We start from the raw sequence: 13,364 nt of genomic DNA, 5'->3' as shown, positions 1-13,364 counted from the left end.
CCTCGAATTCCCAATATTGCCCTTCCCCTGTCACAGCCTCCCTCTCTGTACCTGCTGCTGTCTGGTCTCCATGGGCTGCAGGCCCCAATCACAAGTGCCATGTGGCATGGCTGAAACCAGTTGTGTTACAAGTGTGGTCCTCTCCTGGGGGTTGGTGTCCTTGGACTTTGAGCAGTCTCTTCTTGAGGGTGGACTCTCCCCCAAGGTAGAGTTTCTGCCATTGTGTAGAACATGCCAAAATCAGTCTGTTGGGTTACAAAGGACCCTTTAGCTCACCTAGTTTGACCGTCATTCAGGACTCAGAACTTTACATTATCCCCCCAGAGTTCATGCAACCTTGACTTGGCCTCATCTAGGGAAATCCCTTCCCTGTGTATTTATTTCATCTGTTTTCTCAGTGACTCTGAGACAGAAATGGAACAAAGCAGAACATACCTGTCCATTCCTTCCTGGATTGTGGAGACTGTATTGTGCTTAATGAGGGAGTTTATTATTAGTGCTGGAGTATGAGCAAATGATAACTCTGAAGTAGCAGTACTAACTTCCAACAGCCTAACCCCCCCAACGGCAGTCCTGAGAGGCCTGAGATGCCTTGAAATCAGACACGGTTTTGTGTGTGTATATATATATATATATATGTATATACATATATATATATATATATATATATACGTATATATATATATATATATATATATATACACGTATATATATGTGTGTGTAGTTTTGGGGGACTAGGATTTATAGGGTTCGTTACAGTATCTCAAAGATCTGTGGTCCAAAAAAGGATCTCTAAAAGAACAGCTTTTGAAAGGAAACATGAAGGCCAAGGTAAAGCAGATGGGAAATACGTCCTGCTGGCTTATTATGTGCAAGATCTTCCCCTGTCACTCGGACCTCTCCTCTGAGGTCTCATCTAGGGGTTTCCCTCCTTCATTTCATAGACCTTCAGGCCTTTCGGTCAGTCTGGGAAGCAGGACTGTGCCTATTCTTACCTTTCCTATTGGTTCCCCATTCTCCTTTTGTCTCTATGTACACATGCACACAACCTTTTAGAAGTGGGTAGGAGTGAATATGTATGAAGAATCTTTATAGCTTTCTCTGTGGCCCCAGGAGTTACTCTTCCATTATAACACACTCTGTGGGATCTGAAAATTATTCTGTTGTAATGGAATTTTGGCATAATGAGTATATTTTCATTGTTCAGAATGATGTGATTGATGAGGCAGAGAAATAGTTCCTCGTCTCTGTGATGAAATTAGTAAGTAAAAAAAAGTTCTTGGAACTCTTAGGGCAAAGATTCCTAACTCTCTTGCATTCTCTGTTTTATTTTCCATCACATACCTGCCCCATCAGATGGCATAGACCTGTTTTTAAGGTTAATATGAATTCTGCTGAAATTTCTTTGGGGGCTTTAAAAAAGAGAATTTAGGGAGCACATTTATATATCCTAGACTGTCCCAAGGCAGAATTCAATATTAGAAATCTTTTGTTGTGTAGGAAAAGCAAAGCTAGGGATGTGGAGGTGACGGGTATTCTGAGGCAACTACTAAAGGAGAGACAGCACCACTTTAGGACACGATTGGCCCGGTGCTGGCCATAGGACTGTTCTGAACTTACCAGGCAACTCCAAGTCAACTTGGCCTTTCTGGGTCTTATCAGTAAAGTGGGAAATAATGATGCCTACATTCCATGTTTCATAGGCTTGTTGAGGGGCCCAAGGGAGAATAGATGTCAAAAGCTTTGTCGGCAAGGAGATGCCCTTTCTGCATTAGCGTCTTTGTAATGGTGCTGAAGGTACTGGTGTTTGGTTAGGATGGCTAAGATGGGATGTTATGGGGGTGCCTGGCTAACTCAGTAGGAAGAGCATGTGACTCTTGATCTCGAGTTGTGAGTTCAAACCCCACATTGGGTGTAGAGATTACTTAAAAATAAAATCTTAAAAAAAAATAAAAAGATGGGACGTTATGAGGTCATACTGCTTGGTGGCAGGTTAAAATTCTCCCCCAGTGGAAAGAATGCTATTACAATAGAGAATGAGCAGTGAGGGAGGGTCCCAAGAAGGTATACATAGTACAGGTATATTTTTTGTAGCCAGATCAGCGAGCACAGTTGTGTTGCCCATCTCTGGAGCATGGAACTCTGTTTTTAAAATTTATTCACAGTGATAAGATTTTACTTGTTCTTCTACAACCTGAAGGAAAAGAGTCTGCTTAGGAAAAAAAAAATGTTGAGGTACAATTGTCTATATACTCTTTGTGGAACACATCCATCCCTGTTTCCCCTCGGCTCCCAGGTCTTAGTTGTTCCTGTCTCTGAACTGTTTTTGTGTCGTACCATGTGTGTTGTCATCACATTTCATTACCAGTTGTGTCTTTAATGGAGGCTCAGTGCTCCTGATTCTATTTTGCATTCCTCATTAATGAACCACTGAAGCACTTAACTCTGAAGCTACACTAAAACCTTGTTAGCTCTGCTGCCGAGCCTTCTCATATTTGAATATCTAAAATAGCCTTATTTCTGCTTCCATCTAATATACAATTCTCAAACTTTTTAGTCTCAGGACTCCCTGACACTTTTAAAAGTTCCAAAGAGCTTTAGTTTATGTCTATCTATTGATAGTTGCCTTATTAAAACTTATAACGAGGGGCGCCTGGGTGGCTCAGTCTGTTAAGCATCCAACTCTTGATTTCAGCTCAGGTCATGAGTTCCCATGGTTCATGAGATTGAGCCCCGCATCGGGCTATGACTTCCAAAGTGAAATGAGTATTATTTTTTTTCCAGTGAATGGCAGCGAAGAGTACTTTGATAGCATAATTGAGTGCTATTGACTTGAAATGTGCTCATTTTTGCCCATTGTTACTTTTGTATCATTAGTGCAAATACCATAGTGGTGACAAAAGCAAATAATGTCTTATTATGAAAACAAGTTTGGTAGGGACCCTGTGGAAGAGTCTCAGGGCTCCACAGGCCACACTTTGAGAACCACTGATCCAATACATGCTCAGGGCATTGAGAATCTTTACGCCTTAGACTATGCTATTCTGAGAACACCCTTTCCCTTGGAAGTCTTAAGTGGCTCCGAAACCTTTCACTCAAAAGCACCTATTACCCATTAGGCACTTTGTTAAGGAATTAACATTGGATAAGATACAATATAATCTCCAATAATTGGAGGGGGTTGCGGAGTAAGGGGAGAAAAATTGATAATTGAGTTACAATGTAAGGTAAGAATTTTAAAAAGAAATTAAAGACAACAAAAGGAATGCTAAATTTTAGATTTTACTTTGAGCTCTTGAACCACATGGCAGATCTTCACCAAATCAAATCAATCAAGGTCCTTTCCTTCCATCATCAAACCTCTTTAAAATGTCCAGGGTAATTACCTTTGAACACGTTTTTACACTTAAGCACGCTTGGCTGCAGACATTGTGGTTTCATGCTTACACATGCACTCGCTGTTTCTCCCTTCTTATTTTGTTCTTTAGCTTTTGTGCTTCTCTACTTCATATTGACAGGTGTGCAGCCTTGAACCAGTGTAGCTGATAACCCATGTTTATTTCTTTTCCTTGTCCTTCTATTTACATGTAAGACTTTACCTGCTTTAGCCTTGTGTTGGGTGATGTAACCGTGTTGGTGTGTTGTTTGTAATTTGTGCGGGGGGGGGGGGTAACGTCAGAACAATGCAGCCTCTGGAGGAAGCCTTTTTAGAGGCAGAAAAGCCTAGTAGAAATCGTCGCTGTTGTTTTCTTGTGGTCTCCGTCCCGACAATCTGCTGAATTTAAGTCTTTGGCTGTGAACCTCTTCCTTGGGGGATTTCCATAAAACAGCTGGGTCCCGCCTGGGTCATCAGTGGCAAAAGTCAGACACGTGCTTACTCGTCTGGGAGCCAATAGTAACTTTTGCAAACGCTGCCTCAGGAAACCCCCAAGTTCGGAGGCTGCTTCTTTCGGAAAGGCACAGTTAGCAATAACTTAGTCTTTTAACATAACAAAACAAAAAAGGAGACCAAATAGTGAGAAAGGTTTCCCCCCTTGGCAGTGGGGACAGATGTTAAAGGAGCTTCAAAAAATGTGCGGGGAATGTAGAATTCCTTCACTGCTCCGCGGGCTGAAGTGCCGTTGAGAAGGGGGCGGAGATGGGCTCGGAGAGTCGCTGGCCCTTTAAGGAGGAGGGACAGCCTTAAGACTCTGTACCTTTAAGAGTCTCTTTGTCTGGAAACCTCCTTATTTACCCTTCTGTGCTTCAACCAAACTTCGACCCGCGATTCACAACGCCCCTCTACGCCGCCGCCCGTTACGCCAGGCTCAAATTGGCCGCACGTTGGTGGCTAACCCTAAACTTTGCGCCCGCGGCGCGAACCCTCGGAGAGGCAGTCTGTGTCGTGGTCGGGGCCCAGCGCTGCGCCGTTGGCGCAATGCGGGGCCCGGGGGCGGGGCTCCGACGGGCGGGCCAATGGGAGGGCAGGGGGCGGGGCCGTGTTCGGTTGTCTCGCGCCCTGGTGACAGCTCGCGCGTGCTGATGATGGCGGTAAATAGAGGGGGGTCAGGGAGGGGGCGGAGGAGGTAGGGAGGCAGCCAAGGGGGTAGCTCCAGGGGGTGGGGGGACTGGGACCGGGGAGGACGCGACGGCCAGGGAGCCCATTCTAAGACTCGGAGGCGGGGACAGGAGTCTCCGGCACACTGGCCCTCCCCTTTAAAGAAGCCAAATCCTCACACACCGGGTGAGGGGCGACAAAGGCGGCGCGCGCCTTGCGGGCGGGAGGAGCGGCGGCAGGGGGCGGGACCGCGGCGCCGGCGGGCTGGGGGGCGCCCGGGGCGGGGGCCGGCGGAGGCGAGAGCCGGCAGACGGGGCGGGCCGGCGCTTTATTTTGGCGGGGTGGGCGAAGACTGGGTTGAGGGTTAAAAAAAAAAAAAAAAAAAAAAAAAAGCCTTGAGGGGAGAAGCGAAGGAAGGCTCGGGGGCGGTTGGGGGGAACGGGTCTAAGAATGAGATGAGAAGGATTAAGGGGAGAAAGGGTTAGAAGGCTGGGAGAAGAGGAGTGAGAAAAAGCCAGCCAAGGAGGTAGGAAGGAGGCAAAACCCAGGGTGGGTGTTCAGGAAGCCGGCCGGGAATGAGGTTCGGCAGACCGAGGCTGGGGTTAGGTGTTAAGAGCACAGGTTGGAGGAGGAGAGCTTTGTAGGGGATCGTGACAGGGTGAGGGTGCTGGGGTAAGAGTTGGAAGTGGAAGGCAAGGAGGGGCAGAGCTGGGGTGATAGTTGGGAGTAGAGGAGAGAGAGTGATTAAGAGCCAGACGTGACAAGGGTGTGAACTAGTGCAGAGCGAGAGGAGCTGGAGGACTAGGACCCGCGGTGGGGTGGGAATCGTGAGGTTCTGAGAAAGGTATGGGTTAGTGGGTGGGCGATGGGTGTAAATTCTTGAAAGTGAGGGCGGGTGAATGAGACACTGGACGAGTACCAGGTGGAGTTAGGAATAAGCGTAGTGGAAGGGTGAAAGGAAACCGGGATGAGAGGTGGGGCGTTAATAGGACAATTCTGGGACCAGACAAGCTGAAAGGAGAAGAGAGTAAGGGTGTAAAGAAGTGATGGCGGGCTGGGACAGGGTGACGGGGGAATTGTGTTAATTGACGAGGTTTAGCCAGATCCAAGGTAAAAACAATGAGGTGGAGAGACAGGGCTGAAAGCGGATGGTGAGAGGAGCAAGGAAGAGCTGGGCCCCAGGATTTCAAGGATGAGATGGGGTGTAAGGGAAGAGAACAGGGTTAAGGGAAGCTGGAGAAGTCCTGCTGGAGGAAGAACTGGGCTAGCCTGCACAGGGGTGGGTGGGAGTCAGATGTGCATGTTGTGGGGAGATGCTACGGAAGGTCTGCATGGGTCAGGGCACAGGTGCTGTAGTGAAGGACCAAGTGTAGGGAGCCTTTGGTGCAGAAGAGGAGGAACCATGGTGAGTGAAAAGAGACCTAGAGATAGGGGTAAAAACTGGAAAGTCAGAGTGGACGTGGGGGGGGGGGGGTCGTGTGCAGGAAGGGAATTCTTTGTTGAGAAGAGAACTGTTAAGTGTGTTGAAATTGTGAGTTCTTTTGTCCATAAAAGTAGGAAATTCCAGAAACCTTTTTTCCCCTTCAGGGTATCTTGAATCTGCTTCCACCCTTCATTGCTTTTAATTCGACTTTCATGTCCACTTTGAAAAGATGAGACCCATTTTGATTTGATTTTGTTCTTCTGTGAATGATGAAGCGTCAGCTCAGTGCTGAAAACCTCTGCATTTTGCTAGTGTTGTGATAATGGGAATACGGGTTGTATTTATGTACAGTGTGGCTGTGCCTATGTGGTGTGATAGTGTTGTTGTAGGAGGGTTGTACCTGACAGCGCTGGGCAGAGTGCTTTATCGACAACATTTCCATTTTCAATGGAGTGCCCACTGTTGTGGAGATCGAGAAAGATGAACATCTTTTTGTTTTGATTGATCAACTAGATTTCTGCGTAATTGTTTTTTGGTGGCTGGAGAATATTGAGAAATCATTTCAGAAGAAGGCAGATAAACCAACCGGGGAAGTTTGCTGGGGAAGAGATTTAAATCCAGACTGTGAGGGCTTTGAGTTCCTAAGCTGCCTTTAGCTTTATGTGGGACATTTCACACTATAGTAAGTAACTCACCCATTTAACTAAATGGAGTAAAGAAAGGGAGATTTGTAGAATAGTGGAGGATTTTAGAGTTGGGACTTCTTTTCTAGGTTAAATAATGAGTTTATAGGTAATTTTTATCATGAAAAAGCCTCTATATGGTAATGCAAGCTGGAGCCCTGGACAGCTCCACTGGCTCTCCTGTTTTGTGGTTGTGAATAAAGAAGGCCGTATTAATATTAATTTCCAAGAAGCTTTTGATTTTTAAGACACTTCTGGAAATTAAAAGGTAGTTGAGAAATTTGGGACAAAATTTAGATTATTCCTACTGTTTTGTTTTGATGACTTTTATTCTGAAGCTTTTACATTGAGCTAAGAATATGACCGATTATTACTTTTTATTTGATGGTGCTGTAATTTAGGATAGCTATCATTAACAAGGAAAAATGCAAACTGATCTTGAGAATCTTACTTGAGGTTATTTCATTAGTGTCAGATACACAAAGAAATTTTTCTTCAAAGTTGCGTAAATTTTGAATTACCACTGTTTTGTGGGTGTCTGTGTAAATAGCAATGATTAGACTGGTGGCATTTGTAACAGCAAAATTATGTTTTGATTAGTGGGTATCAGAAACACTGGTTATTAATCTATGTCAATAACTCAGAACCTAAAATCTATTTGGATTCAGCTGCTGTGTTCATGGAATCTGGATTCTCGTAAGCAGATGTTCAAGATGACTCCATTGATTTTGTAATGTAACAGGAAATTTTTAAAAATTACTATTTTTGCTGCTCAATTTCAAGAGGATCAGTCTGAAATGTGAAGTTTCAAATTTAAGAGTAACTTTTCTATGAGGTAACTGTTTCTGTAGGATGTTCGCACATATTCCCTTGCTGTCTGCATTATGTTTGGCGTTACTATTAGGTTTCACTCTGTTTATGGTATTGACATTTTTATAGCGTAGTTGTTTTATACACGATGTCTTTATATAAATTATTTTAGACTTATGTGATGTTGATGAAAAAGAAAATAGATGAACTATACGGCCATCCAAGGGAAAGAGTCCATTAGGGTCCTGTCTTTTGTTTCTATATGCTGCTATAGTGTGCTAAATCACTAATTCTCATTGAGAATGGTTATTGCTCCGTTGATATTTCTAAAACTGAAAATGGATAATCTTTTAGTTCAAATAATACTGTTGATCAATAAGGACTCCCAATGATAAATGTAAGCTTTATTTTCATTTGTTTATCAAGTAAATTCTACTCAACTGAACTTTACTTTGGTCATAATCTTATTTGTTAAGCAAAAAACGTTTAAGTTATATGTTTGGATTTGAATGAGGAGGTTGTATGTACTTAAATGTTTTTCTGATTAATCGTAGATTCTTTGGATGGGAAGAGACCTTGAAAGGACCTCTAGTTTATCCTGCAACTTCAGTCAATATCCCACTTAAATCATCCCAGGTAGATAAACATTTATGCTATTTTCATAAATCTTCAGAGATAATGTGGCAACCTCTGTAGCTAATCTTTTCCAGTATTTAATTATTTTCTCTATTAGGACAATCTGCCTTCTAGCTAGTATGCACCTAATGCTGTAATTTTGTTTGTTCTCTGTTGCCTCATTCTCAGTTGAGTAAAAATACTTGCTTACTATAATATTAAGTAGACTCTAGTTCTTCATAAACTTAATAACAGTAGCTGCCCACGTATATACTTTTATGCCAGCCACCAATGTAAGCTCTTTGCAGACTGTAACTCATTTACTACTCGCAGCAATCCTGTGAGGTTGGCACTATCACTGTTCCTGTTTTACTGTGATGAAATAAAGACTCCTTCAGATTAAAGGACTTTTAATCATTTAATAAAACCTCAAGGTTACACTCAGACATTTCATTTCATTTCTTTCTTTTCTTTTCTTTTCTTTTCTTTTCTTTTCTTTTCTTTTCTTTTCTTTTCTTTTCTTTTCTTTTTTCTTTTTTCTTTTCTTTGTAGAATTCTACCAAGTGGTGGGCATAAGATTTGAACCTTGGCATTTTGCAGGCAGTCTGTGCTCTGGTATTACCTCTACTTGACTGTTGTGAGGTGATCCGTCAGCATGCTCTTCTCCAGATTAAACAGTGTTAGTTTATTTTATCCCTTAAACTGTTTTGTTTGCCAATCCTTAAATTATCCCTGTGGTTCTGTTATTAACCTTTCTTCAGTAGCTTTCTAGGTGGGGAAACTGGGACAAACACCAGAAGGGCTATATCTAATGCAAAGATTACATCCGGATTCTTACATGCCCTTGTGTTTTCATTAAAAAGTTGCATTCATAAGACAACCCAAAACCAATAAAATGCCTGACTGCACTGCAGATAAATGGTTAGCTATCTACCTTTTTCACATAAAAAAAGGACTTGTTATAAACCATACAGGTTTGCAGTTGAGGGATTGTTGCCCATTGAGGAAAAGCGGAACTCCAATTTTAGTGCAGATATCCATAAGCAAAATCTGTTCAGACTCTGGTTTTTCACTGTCTTCTCTTTATGCGTGTCTGTGTAAGTAATATATTATGTATATTTATGTATGCTTTAATTTGGTTAAACAAACTGGACCACTCTTTTTTTTATTAAGACTTTTTTTTTTTTTTTTTTTTTTTTTTTTTTTTTTTACTTTTGAGAGAGAGAGAGCGCACGAGCAAGCGAGCGCGACTCGGGGAAGGGCAGAGGGAGAGGGAGAGACAGAATCCAAAGCAGGCTCCAGGCTCTGAGCTGTCAGTCCAGAGCCTGATGGCGGGGCTCGAACCCATGAACCGTGAGATCATGATCTGAGCTTAAGTCAGATGTTTAGCTGCCTGAGCCACCCAGGTACCCCAGGACTTCGTTTGTTTAGAGCAGCTTTAGGTTCTTAGCAAAATTGAGAGGAAGGTGCAGAGGTTTCCTATATACCACCATCCCCACACATGCAGAGCCTCCCCCATTATCAGCATTCCTCACCAGAGTGGTTCATTTGTTATAGTTGATCCACTTATTTTTTAAAATAACTAATAATTAGTGTTTACTAAGTGCCCAGCATGAGCTAAGTATGTGAATTGTTTGAAACTCTCAACAGCCCTGTGAGAGAGCTTCTATTGTTAATACTCTTTGTGTGTGTGTGTGTGTGTGTGTGTGTGTGTGTGTGTGTGTGTGTGTGTGTGGCTTGTGATAATTTGTACAATGTTTCAAGCTTATGGAAAAGTTGCAAAGATGCTACAAGGAACTTCTCTATACACTTACTCACATTTACCAATTGTTTTCATTTTGCCCCATTTGCTTTATCATTTTCTTTCACTAGAGTATCTTTCAAGCAAATTTGAAAAAAAAAAAAAAAGTGGATAGGAAGGCCTTAATTTTCAAAAGAAAAGGGAAGAATCTTTGAATGTATCAGCAAGTTAGTATGTTTGATTTTAGTTAATCTTCTGAGGCGAAGGAGTCTCAAGGTTGGATTGAGAGTGGATTTGGGGGGTTTATGTTTTATTTTCTTCAGTGTGTTTTGAAAAACATTCTTTTACCTGTGAACAACAAGTTTATAGGCCCCTCCCTCATCAGCAAAAACCGTGTCTTGGTGTACAACTCTGTTGGGGACCTTCTTAGTACCTGGCAGGTTGTGTTCACACACAAGGGCATCCTCAGGATGTGATAGCTTTTAATGATGTATGGGTGATTATTATGTGAAGACAGGAGCCATCATCACCATGACTGCAACATATTTAGGTGAAATACGTATACTGAGGATCTTTACGTAGCATCAAGGAGCTGGAAGAAATCTAAGTACAAAATGCACTTCCTTAAGAACATTGGTTGCAATTGGGGCGCCTGGGTGGCGCAGTCGGTTAAGCGTCCGACTTCAGCCAGGTCACGATCTCGCGGTCCGTGAGTTCGAGCCCCGTGTCAGGCTCTGGGCTGATGGCTCGGAGCCTGGAGCCTGCTTCCGATTCTGTGTCTCCCTCTCTCTCTGCCCCTCCTCCGTTCATGCTCTGTCTCTCTCTGTCCCAAAAATAAATAAACATTGAAAAAAAAATTTAAAAAAAAGAACATTGGTTGCAATTAATACAGATAGATGTGCCTCATGGTAGAGGGATGAATATAAATATCTTAACATACTATTACCTTCACCCAAAATAAACTCAAATTTTGGTAGTCATTTCAGTTGTCATCGTATAAGGAGATTTAACTGACCCCATCCCTGCTACTATCTTCCAGCTCATCCTCAATTGTTATTAAAATGGTAGCCAGTCCATTTCATAAAAGCATGAGCTGCAAAATGAGGCCTGTTCAATTTCAGTGAAGGGACTATTAGCTGTATTCTGATGTATGTAAAATACAGCACTTGTCGGCTCCCCACCCCCAACTCTTTAAATGATCATCGAAGCTATGAGATATAGCTCCTTATTAAAGCTGATTGTAATAATTAGAAACACTTAGCTTTCATAAGGATGAGAAAATTACAAATTATTTGGAAAGCATTCTTTCCAGTCATACATTATTGTTTCTGAGACATGGGCAGTTTTTAAAGACTATAATACTGTTTCTTTGGCATTTACATGTTAATAGAAGTCTGAAAAGTAAGGCACTCTTCTGAAATTTTCAGGGTTGTTTTTATTATATGTCAGGCTGTAAACAGCATCCTGTGACAGGTATTTTCTCTCTTTGTCTTCTATTGAGCTAATTAGTAATTTACACTCTAGGAGCATCTCTTCCAGCCTCACTGTGTGAAAATGCCTGCTACTGTGTGCCTTCCGTGCAGCCTGGGCTGGCAAATGATTTGGGGGCAGATGTTGGTTACCACATCAGAAGGATCAAGGATAAAATGTATTTTTATCTTATGTTTTTATAAATGTACAGGGTTTTGTATATGCACTGCGACCGTCTCACTGGCCACTCCGCCCCCATTCAAAGAGGAATGTTATAACCTCCTGTAATCCAGAGCTACTATCCTTGATTCAGTTTTGGATTGTTGTCTGTTCTGTCCCCCACCCCCACCCCAACATTGTGGGATTTGGGAAGGATTAGCAGGACAGCCTGGCAGAGTTCAGAGCCCAGGAAGCTAGTCTTCATTCCTCCCTCCCATTGTCAGAATACAGAGCGTCTTGTTGCCTTTAGAACCCAGCAGTGCTTCTCTCATTGGGCAAGTTGGGTGAGGGGTGGGAGCGCAGCTCTTTTGTTAGTGAGTTAGGGAGATGCTTTCATATGATACTTGTATTCCTCCAAGGGAAGGATAGGTCCTACCTCTGTGTCAGCTTTTCAAAATGCAGCCATGAGTGACCAAAAGATAATTTATAGCCTGGCTTTAGCACTTTGTCACACTGGTGTTCTGCTCTTTCCTGCCCCCTGCTCTATCTCTTTCTGCCAGTCTCTGACATGGGAAAGAGGATGTGTAGTATCTGTCATGTGCTTGTGGGTCCAGGCCATGTGGACATAGTAAAGTAGCAAGAGTTTTTGACTTTGAAATAAAGTCTTAAGTATCAGTTTGTTCTATGAAGAATATAAATTTTATTTTATTATTTAAAAAAAAAATTTTTTTTTGACATTCATTTTTGAGAGAGAGAGACAGAGCATGAGCGGGGAAGGGGCAGAGAGAGGGAGACACGGAATCCAAAGCAGGCTCCAGGCTCCGAGCTATCAGCACAGAGCCCGGCGCGGGGCTTGAACTCACGAACTGCGAGATCATGACCCGAGCTGAAGTCGGATGCTCAACCGACTGAGCCACCCAGGCACCCCACGAATATAAATTTTAATTGAGAATTAAAGAAAGAGTAGCGAGGGGTTTACTGACACATCAGTTTTGAGCCAAAACCTTTCTAGAATGCTAGATAATTTGTGATACTTAGTTTTGCAATTATAGATACTAATTTATCAGGATAATAAGGTCTAAGTCAGTGTTAGAGCTAATTAGAGTCTCTCTGACAAAAATTGTTTCCTGGAGGTGGCCACAAAGAAAATTAGGTAAGAAAATGTGTGAATAGCTCACTTCGGCCATCATTGCTAATAGCATTATAATCATAGACATCTAGCCCTTGACAGTGAATCGGCATTCATGAACAGAAGACATCACATTTATGTAAGCATTTATAGAGTATTTGGGAGCTTCATTAGTGTTTTGTTTTCACAATCTAGAATGTTTAGAATATCCCTATGGATGGGCCATTGCTAGCATCTACTTCTCTTACTCTCCTCTTTCTGTGTTCTAATACAATTACATATATTAGTTGTCTTAATTATATTGGATGCTCATGGCTAGACACTAATTATACTCTTGTGCTTTAACCTCTAAAAGAGGTCGAAGGTCAGATTGATAAGCAACATTTCATACAAAACAAAATATCATTGAATTAGGCATCACATACAGGAATGTCATGAGTAAGTAAAGATGACAAAGTGAATACCTGACTATGGAATTAAATATACCCTTAAAAGAAACAACATTTCTGAATATATGGCATAGCTTGAAGAAATGATAACTGTATTTCAAGTGAAAGGTAAGTGTGCTTTAATGGAGAGATCAAACTCATTTGTGATTGGCATCATTGTCTGTTCCACGCTTAAGGCCCAGATTGGTCAAATATTACCAGTCTCCCCAGTTCCTCTGTTAATGTGCTTCTTGAATTGTTTTTCTCCATAGTTCAGCTTAGCCTACAACTAATAATAAATTCAAAATCTATTTAAGCTGTAAGTTCAGTAATCCTAATCATTTAAATAGATATAAAATAAAACATACA

At 42.1% G+C, this 13,364-nt stretch overlaps 1 protein-coding gene across 12 annotated transcripts in view; it reads left to right on the top strand.

Annotated features, from left to right (window-relative positions):
• USP49 (ubiquitin specific peptidase 49) overlaps positions 1–13,364 on the top strand; it is a 95,714-nt gene that overhangs the window by 2,860 nt on the left and 79,490 nt on the right. For 3 of the 12 annotated variants that reach the window (XM_045057537.1, XM_023253962.2, XM_045057544.1), the window contains exons 1-2: positions 4,472–4,530; positions 8,008–8,089. The exons of 1 other annotated variant lie outside the window; for it this stretch is intronic. The gene's annotated coding sequence lies outside the window, so the exon portion shown is untranslated. Of the gene's footprint in view, positions 1–4,470; positions 4,531–4,599; positions 4,724–4,934; positions 5,943–6,010; positions 7,479–8,007; positions 8,090–13,364 lie in introns of those variants that run through there. 8 more of the 12 variants (XM_045057542.1, XM_023253961.2, XM_045057541.1 and 5 more) reach the window with 5 other exon arrangements.

The sequence above is a fragment of the Felis catus genome, chromosome B2 (assembly GCF_018350175.1).
Source record: "Felis catus isolate Fca126 chromosome B2, F.catus_Fca126_mat1.0, whole genome shotgun sequence".
Taxonomy (NCBI): domain Eukaryota; kingdom Metazoa; phylum Chordata; class Mammalia; order Carnivora; family Felidae; genus Felis; species Felis catus.
Note: the sequence above shows the minus strand (reverse complement) of the source record. Positions and strands in the feature narration are given on the sequence as shown.